Genomic DNA, 14882 nt, shown 5'->3' with positions numbered 1-14882 from the left:
GTACTATAAAAATTTCAGCGCAGTGACTCATGACACATGCATGTGCACAAACAAAACACCAGATACTTTAGTTCCTATTGCAACACATCAAGGTGTTTTGATTTTGAGCCAGCGTGTGTTTGTCTGTGCCTTGATGGCTTTTAGTATTCTAACTTTAATTAACCACACAATAAAGAGGCATTGAATTTACGTGCCTTAAACTAGTACTTTGCTCTAGACAAGGCTTAATAACAAACTCACAAAAACAACCCTGAGGTTGCTTTCACTCGAATGTGACAAGTTGGAGGTTACATACAAGGCTAAGTGTAGTTCAACTGAGATGTTTGGATGTGTTTGCTCAAGATTTTCTGCTTTCCGTGTTATTCTTAACATGTACTGTGAATAATCACAGCACTTAAGGGGTTATTTCATGTTTGATTAACAATATAGTTAACAACCAAAATTGTTCTTGTCTTATGGTGACATATAAAAGTAGTAACAGCTGCTCTGTCAGCAGCTCGTTCCTCTCCTGTCACTTAGGCTGACTCAATAATGTCAGTCACACAGTCTTAACTCAGCTTTGCTCAAACGTCAGCCTAAGGCTATATCCATACTATATTTCATTTTTGTTTAAAAACTCATAAATGTTAGTCTGGATACGACTGCCATCCACACTACCCTGACATTTTCAAGCACTGCACATGTGAAAGTTTGAAAGTTTAAAATATCCAGGGCAGCAGAGATGGAGACTTTTGAAAATGATGACACAGTTACCTCCTGATAGTTTTTGTGTAGCTGTGACTGAAAAGCTCCATTAACAGTTGTTTCAAGTTGTGTAAATCCTTACTTTTACTTTTCTGTCTTGTTATTTCCCTTTGATACTACTTCCTTTAACTAAGCAAACCCTCTGTAGAGGGCAGAATCAGCTTCCTGTCTAACTGGCAGTACTCAATTCCATTGTAAGTCGCTTTGGATAAAAGCGTCTGCTGTATGACATGTAATGTAATATGGACGCAGATTACTCTCTACATTACTTTGATGCATTTAGCAGCCCACTCTGTAGATGGTACTTCAATGAAAAACGTTTAAACATTCAAACTGTTGTATATAACTATTGTCCACTGTCAAATTCATACAATGATGTTTAAGCCTATCGGCTCCACAAGACTCCACTGTCTGTTACTATAACGGGGTTTAGCTCTCATGTCACCTGCGCTCCACACAGGAAGTGATTTGTTTTACATCAAAACAGACAACAGCAACACTGCTGGACTTTCAGTCCTTTAGCTGTTTGACGGGATAAATGTTTCTTGCCCCATCTGCCCCTGTATTACTGCTGTATTACACACAAACACTCCCTCAGTCAGGCCTGACAGTAGTATTGCTTGACGTAGCTCATTTCAGATGAAGGCAGTCTAGTATCTAAAAGGGATACTTGAGTATCTTATCTTAACATAAAACGACTTTGGTAGAAGTTGAAGTCACTTTTTTTTATAATATTACTTTTAATAAGTAAAAGTCTTAAAGTATATGACATTGAATGTGCTTAAGTATCAGAAGTCATTTTCTGAACCATGGTAGCTCAGTGGGAGATTGAGTTGCCTTTCAACTGGAAGGCTGTGGGTCCATTTCCTTGCTCTGCTAGTTTATATGTGTCCTTGAGCATGTTGCAGTTTGTGAATGAGTATGAAAGCTCATCAAGACTAGAAAAGCTCTATATAAGAGCATTGCCAACTCTTCTTCTGATTTTATTTGGTAGTAATGAGTAACAAAGATAGTTAGGGGAAAAGTAGTGGAGTTTTTTTGTTCTTGCACTGCAATTTTTGTTCTTTTTTTGTTCTATTCCTATTCGATTGTGTTGTATTCTCTGTCCTGTAACTGCTGCAACATGTGAATTTCCCCAGTGTGGGATCAATAAAGTCTCATTTAATCTAATCTAAAAGTATACTATTTATTTAAAAAATGTAGTGGATCAAAAGGAAAAGGTTGCTAGAAATATAAATAATAAAGTAAAGTAAAGATACAGTATGTGAATGTTGTACTTAAGTACAGCTTTGTTACATTACAATACTGGATGAAGGACACATCAGGCAATGAGTATGAAAAACAGTACTAAAAACAATAGTAAAACAATAAAGATTCACCAAAGATTATGCACTGCTGCTTTTTATTAAATTTTATTTTCATTCACACGAGAGGTTTGGTAGAGTGTAATCACTTGACAACCACAAGAGCGACAGTAAATGTACCATACGTGAGAATCTTTACAGTTTCGTATAACGGAGACTCAAATCAAGAGATTGTGGTCGCTGAGTCATTGAGTCACTGTAGTTAGTTCTTTGATGATACCTATGCTCAACATGTGAGCCTATGTCAGTGGAGAATATGAGCACCACAGCATAGCATAGCATCCCAACAGAGGAGGTACAGTGTGTGTGTGTGTGAAAGGTGGGTAGTAAAGTGGTGGGAAATAAATGTGGGTGGAAACGTTTTCTGTAATTTCCTGTTTTTTAACTGCAGTGACATTATCCATCTTTTTTAAGATGGTGCAAGAGAGAGATGAGCGGGAATACAGCCTTTCCTTTCTAGCATGACGTGTTGTGAGTCACCACACAGATAGAGACGTATTGGGTATTTAGTTTCCTATTCTGATTTATTATACATGTACGTAAGTGTATTTGTTTTGTAACTACCAAAACCGAACCTGACTTATTGGAAGTCTTTGGTATCTTCAAAGTAAAAGCTTTTGGGGCCTTACTGCAGAGGCTTTAGGTGAAATAATCCACAAATGTGAAATTCACAGTTTAGTGCAACAAATACACAGGCTCCGTATGTTCACATTTATTATATCATTAACAAAAAATGCTAAAATCATGTATTCATTAAATAAATGAAATAAGATATGTAGACTGTGTATACAATACATAGAAATAATGAAAAATATCGGTATTAAATTGTATTAGCTTATACTATATGCATGGTGTATCAGTTGCTTTTGCGTGAAAAATTATTATTTATTTATTATTATTTAGTTTAGTTTTATCATGAAATGCAAACCAGGTTAGAGCTTTTCCTCTGCATTCACAAGACTCTTAGATAACCACACCATATGACGTTAAAAAAGGGGTCTTTCAAATGTTAACAGGTCAACTCCCTGCCAAGCAACTCCTTAAATTCCTTGGAACTTGTTTCTGATAATGAATGTTTCCAATACACTGTGAGTAAGGCATGAACCTGGAGGGGTTTCCCTCTGAAACACTCTTGATACACAAAACATAGGGCAGTTCATGTCTGCTCATACAGGTGATGACAATAATTTCCTAGATATAAACATCCAGACCACAAAGACCCACTGGAATCTCCTGATAATGCCACAGCAATCCAAAACAAATCCTCTGCCAGCTCCAGTTCCTCCAGGTGCGAATCTTACCACAATTACTTGTCAACTATATCACTACTGTGATATGTCAAAAACAAACATCATATGTTGCTTAGGAAACTTTTTTGTGTGAACATAACTTTTTTGGAGACAGACCTGGGAAAAGACACTTGGCCTCGAATCAAAAAAAAGCCATTTTACCATAACGTTCCTATCAGTGGAGATTGTCGTGTCAGGGAGTCATTGGTAACTCGGGAGTTAAAGGTTTTGCAGTGCAGTGTGTACATATTTCATAATACGGTAGGGCGGACTGTGCATTTCAACATGTGCTTTAAATTGTCTGCTTTAAATGAAAACAGCTGGTATTGAGTAACAGACACGACCTGCCCACATTATCCATGTGACGGGTCTAATTTCTGTCAGCAATTTCCCGGTAGTCTCTCACTTCTTCTTGTTCTTCTTCATCTTTTGGCTTCCCCCTATCCCTTGTATTAGTGATCCGCACACCTGATTTGGCAAAGATTTTACACCGGATGCCCTTCCTGGCGCAATCCTCGCCATTTGTCCGTGGATTTGGGACTGGCAATAGGGGTACAGTGAATGTGGCCCCCCAGTGGCTGGATTTGGGATAGTCTCTAAAGGCCTTGGTATATTCTCACGTCAGGGTCCTGTAGTATCCCACTTGAGTGGTGGTACAAGTCTGGACGCAGGGAATGGGGGCATTTCTACCAAAGGAGAAGCGAGCGATGCTACGGCTCACAGCTGAAAGGCCCGTCGGGCAGGGCAGTCAGGGGTGTCAACCGGTTTAAAGGGTTGCCAGGTCGAGGCTCGGATGACTATCATTGGCGACTACTTCTTCTGTTGTCGAAATGTTTTTTCTGCTTGGTGAGCGGGGCTTAATACTCCACGTACCGGTGGAGTACAGGCACCCAAAAGGCGTGTTGATGCCGCAGTTCGCACCATGCACGGTGGGTACGTGGGTCCATGTATACTTGTGGGTCCACATTGTATACCAGGGCCTTTACAATACTGTAGTTGTAACAAAATGTGTGCAGTACAGTCACAGAGAGGTTCGTGTCCTGCCTACTCCACGTATGAAAATGTTCCTGCTTCACAATAGAATACTTACCATTTGACTCCCATGCATTTTTAGAAAATTACACATGGATTGTCAGCTGCAACAAAACAAAATCATTTACATTTATACACCTTGTTAACACAGTAAACAGTCTCCTTGTTTCCTATCATATATGACAGTGTTCCTCATTTTTCTATACAGGGACCCATGGCAAGAGTCTATGGCAGAGGTTTCAAACTTGCGGCCCGAGGGCCACACGAGGCCCACCAATCAATTTAATGCGGCCCACCTAATATCAAGTTATAATGAGTTATTTCTGTATGTTTTTTTTTTTTGTTTTTTTTTATTAATAGAATAATTATCTATACACTCATATACTATATATCGTTCCATATCAAAACAAACACTTTCATTTTGAAATTACGTGAAGTATCATCATAAATATTGTTATTTATATATCTTCTACCTATCGCCCCCTATTGGCGAGCCACCACTGTTGGTAGCCTTACTGACCAACACAAAACTGCTGAATATTTGTGTGTTGCGAAAGACTCACAACACAGGCTCAAGGCCCACAGTGATTTTTCCTGTTCCGTTCTTTTTTGCATTAATCTATATAGAATATTTACACAAGATTTAAGCAGCATGCATAAAAGTTGAAGCTGTAATTCCTTTATATACAATAAAAATTAACATGAAGCGGTTATTGTGGAATGGATCATAATAGTTTGCCACCTTTAAAAACCTCCATATGAAACGTTTAGGAAACAGTGCTCTGTGTGAGCTGGACCATGCTGAGTAAGGTAAACAGAGTGGAAACACTGAAACGATCCAGCATGCGCTCAAGGACAAGAAATGGTAATGTGAAGAGATTGTGGGTGAGGAACTAAGAATGAATTGTAGTAACAGAACTGATTCACGTGCACTTTGGCCTTTATCAGGCATGAAATCTGGAAAATTTAGTATGGACATTTTCCTAAAAGTAAGCAGCAAAATGTCCAGAACATCCAGGCAGGGGTTGACACCTGGGTCAAAAATGCAGGAGGGAGGACACTTCCTCCCTGGGAATTATCCTGCAGTGTTCACATGTGTCTCACTTGAACATTATTCAACGAATTAACTAAGACGTCAGCTCTTGAAAATGTGCGGAGCGACTTTTGTGGATATTTGCATTTTCCCAAAAAGCCCCTCCAGACAATTCCATAACAATAACAACTTTGTAAAAACTTTGACAGACAGGTCTGCTGAATTAGTGCTTTATTTAAAATATAAACATGCAGTTTGTGGGAATGGCAAATAGTGATTCATCTGAATGTTCTGCAAAAAAAAATAGAACTTAAAGTTTGACCTCACATTGACAGTTCTGAGAAATGCCTGTCATTACTCTAAGCGTGTCAAGCACCAGCATGAAGGGTTCCAGCTGCTGTCCTCATGCTGCGCACTCGGCCCCGCTCAAACCCACAGTGCACATTCCTCACTGACTCACCAACCATGTATTTGTGTGTGTGTGTATTCATCTCTATGTTTCTTTAAGCCAAGTTCTTCTCTCTCACACAGTTTAGGCCACAGTGTGTGAGTGTGTGTGTGTGTGCTGTCTGTCATATAAACAAGTCAGTGACTCAGTCCATTATATAATAAGATCTGGCCAACCACTGCTTTATCTGCCAGTCCAACCTCGTGGCAGTCTATGCCATCATCAGCCAAACTTCACAAACGGAATCAAGAATTGTGGATTTCTTTTGTCTTGTTGTGTAGACCTCTCTAAACACAACCGTTAACCTCATGGTTTTCACTCAAAGCCACCAAAGAGATAAAAAAGACACACACGCACACACACTTGTGCCTGCATCATTTCCTGCCACAAACTGAAAACAGGTTTCACCTGCTGATGTCATCATAAGGCCTCGCCTTTGTCAAACTGTAGCAATGCCAGGCCACACCCTAGAACTTGTCTCCAGGCTTCACACACACACAAAGATCCACACATCTGTGGCATCGCTGTAATGAAGCGTGTTTGTTTTTCTTCAATGTCAGGCATGTTTTGTTTTGTTTTACCACCCATACAATTTCTCTCCTTTTGTGTGCTCATATTCTCTGCCTCTCCTCAACCCTCCTGGGTTCCCATCCCATCTTGTTAGACATCAGTCACTTCCAGTACTGCAGCTATTTTCCTGTCAGTGGTTTTCCCTTTATGTATCCAAATGATGTTTTGAGGAATGTGTATGCGGATATTCGCACACAAATAGCCGCCGTTGAGTAAATGACAGCGTGTAAGAACATTTAGCAGCTCAGAGACAGTGGCGGTGGCGCTGTTGTGATGATAGATTGAAGGCTGCCCATAGGTGAGGAACAAACACCTGGAGTTAGAGCCAAACATTTAATGAAAAGAAATACCCACTGGGTTTAGTATGTATGTCACATGGGCTCCTATATGCTCCGACATTTGCCAACATTTAACATGTACAGTTATTAGAACTCCTCAACAAAGCCTGTAGACATCATCAAGAAGTCAGCACCTGTCATTAAAATACAATGCTGCCTTTCATCAAGAACAATGTGAAGTTTAGGCTGTACACACTGTGCTGCGACACAAATGTGGAACAGACTCAAATGTGGAACTTTCCATAGGGTGAAGCAACAGCAGGTGGTGACAATTTGTGAGTATGATCTACACTGTTATTATCACCTGACAGGTGTGACTTGACAAACCCGATGGACACTTTTTCGAGTGCGGGGGGGGGGGGGGGCACACGCGTGTTGCCTCACTCTCAAATATAATTGGTGGATCGAAATATGGCCTGTTTGCTGTTGAGTGACAAGACGTTCCTATTTGTTAATGATAAACTAAAAAAGTGCGGCCACAACCTTTAAACGTCTGCGCTTCATGATAACGTCAGGAAACACATAATAAACCAGTCAATCATAATATTAAAACCAGTCACCTGGTTCACTGCTGTGGCTGTACATACATATTTTAAGTCACAATGACATGGGTTGTTATTATACTGTCAACCTGGTCTGCCACAACCACACGACTGCTCGTATTAGTGACCCACATTTATTTGGGGAAGCCGAACGAGAAAACGCTTGTCTTACTGGAATAAAAACAACCGCTCGTCTCGTGTCGTGTTTCTGGGCTGATTTTAAGTGTGATGGCAGTACCCTAACCACTAAACTTAAAAACTATGCAAAAGATTTCCCCCAGACCTTTATTTAATGAAACTAAGACGTTTTTACTGTAAATCTCAACAGTGTATGTGGAGTGGGCACCACCATTTAGAAGAGCGAACAATAACATCCCTTAATGATCAACACACACACACACACACACACACAGTTCTTGAAATGAGTCATTGCTCATACAGACATAAGACGTGCCGCTATTACATATGGGTCTGTGTGTGTGTGTGTGTGTCAGTAGTGGTGTAGTGGGAAATACACAGTGTATGTGAGAGAGGAGGAGTGGGTGAGACTGAACAAGGGACAGAGGAGTTCCTGTGTCTCTCGCTGTCCTTCACTCCACTGACTCATTATATCAGACCGCTCTGTTATAGTACTTAAAGAAAAATATTAACGTACATGTCGATCTCGCACGGTTTGTGTGTGTCACACATGTCGTAAACAAGTCATGAATGTGTATACTAAACCCCGAGGGTTTACTGTAAGGTGAACAAATTATTCTGTAAAAAATACCCAAATGTATTTAAATGTTTAGATTTTCAAACAATCAGACACTCGACCAGTTTCCTGCACTTTAATCGTCATCTATGTAATTCCCAACCTATTTGGCAAAAGATTAACGTCTGCCTTATCACGTGACTTTTAATTTCCCACAGTATCCGGGCTAATAGTTAGTCAATGATGTTTCCTTGATCTCACCGGCAGCAGATTAATTGGGTCAACGCCAAACCTGATAACAATAAATACATTTTATTTATGTGTCACTTTTGTTATGACAGTGTTAACAGATAACAACAACTGTAGATTTACAGTTTATAATGAAGGATTTGAAGTTATTGGGGCTATTAAATAGCCTGGCCAACCAGACCTATGTTTAGTCTGGGCACACACGATTGGCACGGCTTGATCCGAGGGGCGGGATAAACGGCTGTCTTTCAAATTCCCTCTGCGCGCAGTAGGACAGCACTGCAACCAATCAGAGCAGCGAAGAAGATGACGCAGTCAGAGCAACGGAAAAGAGTCCATGGGCAAGTGTTCCACGTATAGTGCGCTGTGGAAAAGTTTTAGTGCAAAGAATGTAAGAATTTTACATTCAGCAAGCATCTTCGATGTGATGTTTGACCGAGAGAATACTGCATGTTGGAGTGGCGGTAGAGAAAACACCGGCAAAGTCCAATGAAAAGAACGTTGAAGCCTCCGCAGTAGACACCGCGATAGAGCGTTCAGATAAACGAGACTGTGAGCCAAGACACCCAGGGCCTTGAAAAAGCTCTGCCATAACCCTGAAAGTCTTGAAAGAGCTAATATTCGACGCAGCATCACCGAGTCAATCAGAGGAACAGCACGTGTTAGATGTTTTGGAGATAAGGTCAGAGAAGCCAGAATGAGATGGTTTGGTCATGTACAGAGGAGGGATAGTGAGGATATTGGTAGAAGGATGCTGGGGTTGGAACTGCCAGGCAGGAGGTCTAGAGGAAGACCAAAGAGAAGGTTTATGGATGTAGTGAAAGAGGACATTAGGAAGTTAGTTGGTGTGAGAGAGGGGGAGACAGAGAACAGGGTGAGATGGACGAGGTTGATTCGCTGTGGCGACCCCTGAAGGGAGCAGCCGAAAGGAAAAGAAGAAGAAGATAGATAGATCGATAGATAGATAGATAGATAGATAGATAGATAGATAGATAGATAGATACTTTATTGATCCCGGAGGAAATTCTAAAAAACATAACATAAATAAATCTAAATCATCTTTTATACCTGCTATTATGATAAGTGGTTAAGTTCTCGTGTAGTATAATTATTCAATATTATATATTAGCCATGACACATCAGTGAAACTCCCTTCTCTCTCGCTCTCTCACTCAGTGTGTGTGTGTGTGTGTTTGTGTGTGAGTGTTGTTCCAGCTTTGCAGCCAAGAACATACTTTTCCTTTTAAAAGAAAACATCGAGAGAGAAAAACCCAGTAAAAGAAGGCGTAGAACACTTCCATGGCAAAGAGATAGATAGGTGGGACTTGAGCTGGAGGCAATCAGCTGAGTGTGGCATGCAGTACAGCAAGAATGATAGAAAGATAGTGGTACAGCATCAAAGACGTCAGCGATGTAGAAGATGATGATTATCAGAGTGCAGTGCTTGTATAAATACCTGAGTAAAGGTACAAGTATCTTACCAGAAACTGACTTTGGTAGAAGTTGAAGTCACGTTTTATAATATTACTTAAGTAAGGGCCTTAAAGTATATGACATTAACTGTACTTAAGTATCAAAAGTTCTTTTCTGATATAAAATGTACTTCAGTTTTAGAAGTAAAAGTATTAAAAAAGTGAAGAGTTAGGATTGAACTATGGTAGCTCAGTGGTTGGGACGGGTTGTGGGTTTAATTCCTGGCTCTGCTACACTATATGTTTCCTTGAGCAAGACAAACAAACAAACAAACAAACAAACAAAAAAGTGCTACATAAACTCTGGCTCTTCTGATTTTATTTGGGAGTAACACAAATAGTTAGAGGAACTTTAGAGCCAAAGTGCAAGTTGTCAGTAATATAAACAACAAAGTAAAGTACAAAAACATGGATTGTGTGCTAAAGTACAGTAACTTACACACTTGTCAAACAATATCATTGAGGTCAGATGGGTGAAATATTTGAGTTTAAACATGCTCTGTTTAGTTTGCGTCTGACCTGCTTATCCTGTTGAGGGTCGCAGCTGAAACGGGGTGAAAGGCAAGTTACACACTGGAGAGGTTGTCGGCCTGCTCATATTCACCCACGTGATCGATTTCTATTATAGATAGGCTACTAATAATATCATATAAAGTTAAAAATGTTACATCCTGTCATAAAACAGATTAGAATCAGAAAGCACGAACAGGAGTGTGGAAAGCAGTGTGGAACTTCTGTCGCCCCCTGTCGACTGTTTCAGCAGGAGCTGATGTGGCTTGATCGGCACTGTGAACTCGTTTGAATGTAACAGACGTTTGTTTATAGTTTTTGGGGTTACACACTACAGCTTTAAGTGGTATGCAATTAATTTATTAAAGAACTTGGAGAACAGGAGTAACCAGAAATAAGTCACAAGCACTCGGGGAGAACAGTGGTTACGTGCTCTCAGTACAAATGCACAAGTAATTAGGCCTCGTGATTATATTAGCGGTTAAACTGTCACATGACAACAGCGAACCTGTCATTTAAGATCATTATTTTTTTCTTTGTTTTAAACGCTCAAATGGGTCACAAGTGTCTGGAACTAATACAAAAATAACAAAATGTACCTCCAGTTTTGGGGAGTGTATACTTTTGCCTGTTGAACTCTTCTTGTCTTAAATTGGCCAAAGTCTTTACCTGTCATCTCTATTTTTTTCCATATCTATACATTTGCCAGCTGAAACCAAAGTAGAAGGGCAAACCTGAAATGAAGGCCACATGGGCGGGTAACCCTTCTCCTTCTGATAGGGTTAACAATGATAAATGAAGGGGAATGCATGGTTAGTTTATTACTGATCATTTAAATGTTGCCGTCCAAAGCTTTAGTATCATTATCATAAAGCATTTTGATGGAAAAGACATGCTGCCAAGGCACTGATATTTCAGTAAATAATACACACAGCGAAATAACAATAAATGCATAGATTTTACACGTTTTGAACAGCAATAGATGGCTGTGATATCTAGGGTGACATTGTTTTGATTATTTCTTAATGTATTCACCAAAGACAACCAGGAAAGAGTGCCTACATATTATCAGAATCATTTTCACAGCTGCTGTGGATGTTTTTGGTAGGATTTTTTATTCTTTTCGTTTCATTTTCCATTCAGGTTCATATTATTTATACTGGAGGGCCTGAACTAGTGTGTGGGTAAACTCTCAGATTGCTTTCTTTGTAGCTGTAAACGTATGTTCTTAAAATCTTCCTCCCACTTCTTTCTCCCCAGTTCTTTGTCCTCTAATTCCCTCAGTTTTTCATTTTCACAGGCAACAAACACCTTCAATCTTACACATAAGCATGTCATAAAAAATCTGTTTGTAAAGGAGCTCCCTCTATATTGTATACTTATGACTCTAGTGGTGTACAAATCCAGTGTAGTGTTTGTTGTTCGGGATGTATTTCAGTTGTCATCTAATTTAGGGGCAGTTTGTAAACTTTACTGCATACACTCCTGGGCCTGAGCTCATTTCCTGGCAGTCTGGAGTGCAGCCTGCACTTCAGAACATTTTGTTTCTTTTTTTTTCTGCTTCTCTCGCTCTCTCTCTTTTTCTTTTTTTTTTCCAAGTGTGGCTTCCCGTCTATCCCTCCCCGCTCATTCTTCTGCCTCTCTTCCCTCTGGCCCCATTTCCGTGTGAGAAGGAAGAGCGCTGGTGTTCTGGAAAAATGGGAAAGGAAATGGATGGGCGGTGTAGTGAGCTGTGTTTGCTCATTCATTTCTACTCTAATCTGCAACAATGGGATTGCCAAATTCTGAAGAGGTTGAGATAAGAAAGCTTAAAGGTCGGGGCTTTAAAAACTACCCTGGTAAATACAGTGAAGCTCAATGATTTCCTGTAATTAGGAAAGTCTAACGTCTGTCCTGGAAAGACACAGATACACAACTACTATACATGGACTATCCTCTGTTAAACCTGAGCTCAATAAGCCAGAGCTGTCAGATATATGTTCAATCATAGCCAATACTCACTCCAGTGTTACACCACTTGTGATTTCCTCTCTGTTGGAGGAAATGCCTTTGGAAGAAATGGAAATTCCTGGTTAATATCATATTTATGTATTTTTCATGTTGTTCTCTCAAGTTAGGGTTAGGAGGATTTGATTTTTTTTTTTCCTCTCTTTTTTTTTTAGGGTGCTGTGAGCAGTGCTGTCACATGGTGATACAGTGGGTAGCACTGTTGCCTTGCAGCAAAAAGACTGAGGTTTGCGACCCAGGGTTTTCTCCAGGTTTTCATTCCTCAGTCCAAAAACAAACAGAGGTTAACTGACCATAGGCATGAATGTGAGGGTGTTTTTTTTTGTTTTGTTTTGTTTTGAATTATTATTATTATTTCAAATAGGGACAAGGCATATTACCATGTAAATATACAAGATTATAGCCAGTGGCTAATTTCCACTTTAAGTCCCTTGGCAGGTTAATGGTAACACGAACGTACAGCAACGTGAAATAACAAAGACAACAACAAATAAGACGGGAGACAAACGTATGTACATTGAACATAGCAGTAAAGAATGGGACAGGGTCACACTTCACAAAGACCACATCACTTTGTTAAATACTTTGAAAGTGCTGAGTATTTAATCTCCCGTTTCCATGGTGCTCCTAATATTGCACATTGCTCTCATTGCACATGGTTTTAAAGTGCATGGGTAGATTGCACCAAGCCCTATGGCACAAGACTCCTTTCAATGGTAGCGCACATGTATGAAGTTAGTGTAGACATTAGGGGGTTTGTAGATGTGACATTCTGGCTTCAACTCTATAGTCATGGTTTCAAATACAGGCCGAGCTTTTTGTCTCTGTGTGTTTGCCGGCAGTGAGTAAATGAATTAATGTTCGCAGTTCTGAAATCTGGCCAAGAGAGTTCGGAGAGAACACCAGGAGGACCGAGCATCTGCAGAGTTCTTGCAGCCTAATGTGGAGTTCCGCGGACACAGGATGAGTCCTGGACAGTAGCCACAGAGGCAAGGCCAGCTTTATTTGTGGTACAGTCACAGTAGATGAGCCACGGCGCAAAGGGGAAAACACCTCTGTGCCGAGTGAGTTATAATGCAGGGATGGACACAAATATCTCCTGACAACACAGTGTGGTGACCTCGAACTACAACCGAACCAGCAAGACAAGCACAAACACACACACACACACACACACACACAAGGGTGTGTCACCTGCTGATAAAACATTTACTGAGTCAGTGTGGTGATATTTTTAAAGCATGTGCTTAGTATTTAAAAAATAATGAACAAGAGAAAGACTGCAAGACTGTTACTTTGAACCATGTTTTTGCAAAAATGTTGTCTTCACAACAAACACGACGCGCCTCGATCGGTGACAGCATTTCAGATACAGAGCGTAACATTGCGGAGGGTTTTCCTCGTTTCATGTTGAAAGCCATTTTATCGTCATCACGTTTTCTCCAGCAGGCCTGAAAGGATAAATCAGCCGGAGTTGTGTTTCACAGTTTAAAGCAGAACCTTACTATGTAAATGAGGAAGAACCACATCCTTTCGTGAAGGCTATATCGTACTTCCCTGACGTGCTTAGGGAAGGAGTCCTCCATTTGTAACAATGTAAGCATTCTCATCATTATTACTCTTTACACACTGTCGGGGTGATTATTATAGCAAAACACCAGCAGCTGTGGGAATTATCGACACCACTTTGAAGATAAATAGATGCTGAAAAGCTGTTGGAATTGTTGCGCGTTGCATACATAGTAATAACACAGCCGGATGAGCATGTAAATCTAGTCAGCATTTTCCCCTGCGTCCTGAGCCTGCTATAGTGTAGCCTGGACCACTATGAGTCAATTCAATTATCGCCAGTAATCACTTTAAGCATCATAATGACATGATCTGTACGAGACAAAGTCTTTTAATCTAAAAACACAGTTTGAAACAGTCAATTATTGTCAGATTTCTGCCTCATTCATCGTTAAACAAAACAATACTTTTTGTATTCGATGAGTGTGACAGCTGTTGCTGCACTTGTCAAACCACAGATGTCGAATCTATCGCACTGGTTTCGCTGCCTTCTTGCAGTTTGACAGGTGAGGTATCTGCATCCTCAAGGAGTGACCTGTAAGACCTGTTGTTGAGACTGACTTCTATCTTTATCTTTGAAAGTGAAATGGTCTGATCTGTGTGTGTGTGTGTGTGTGTGTGATCGGTCAACTCACAATCCTTCTTGGTCAGTGTGAAAGACTGTGGCAGAGAGCTGATGTGAGATTTTTTTTTTTTTTTTTTTTTTCACCTGCATCTGTTAAGGGAGAAAATTTGTTTGGGACGTGGATGAGAAATGTATACCTCTGCTGAGAAAACACCTTTTAGAATAGGAACACACACACATAGACAGAGAAGGAGACAGGTTCCGCATCCTTTTAAGGACTCTGATTGACTTCCGTTCATTTTGGACAGCCTAACCAAAGTGTTATCCCTAACCATAACCAGTTCATTTAAAAAACAACCCTAAACTTAACCAGACTCTCAGAAATGGAAACAGGTTTTGGTCTCCATGGCAACGACTGGTCCTGACAAGTGTTTATGCCAGAAAAGCTTCTAAAGA

The sequence above is a fragment of the Solea solea genome, chromosome 7, assembly GCF_958295425.1.
Source record: "Solea solea chromosome 7, fSolSol10.1, whole genome shotgun sequence".
NCBI classification, from domain to species: Eukaryota; Metazoa; Chordata; class Actinopteri; order Pleuronectiformes; family Soleidae; genus Solea; species Solea solea.
This window is presented reverse-complemented; position numbering follows the sequence as displayed.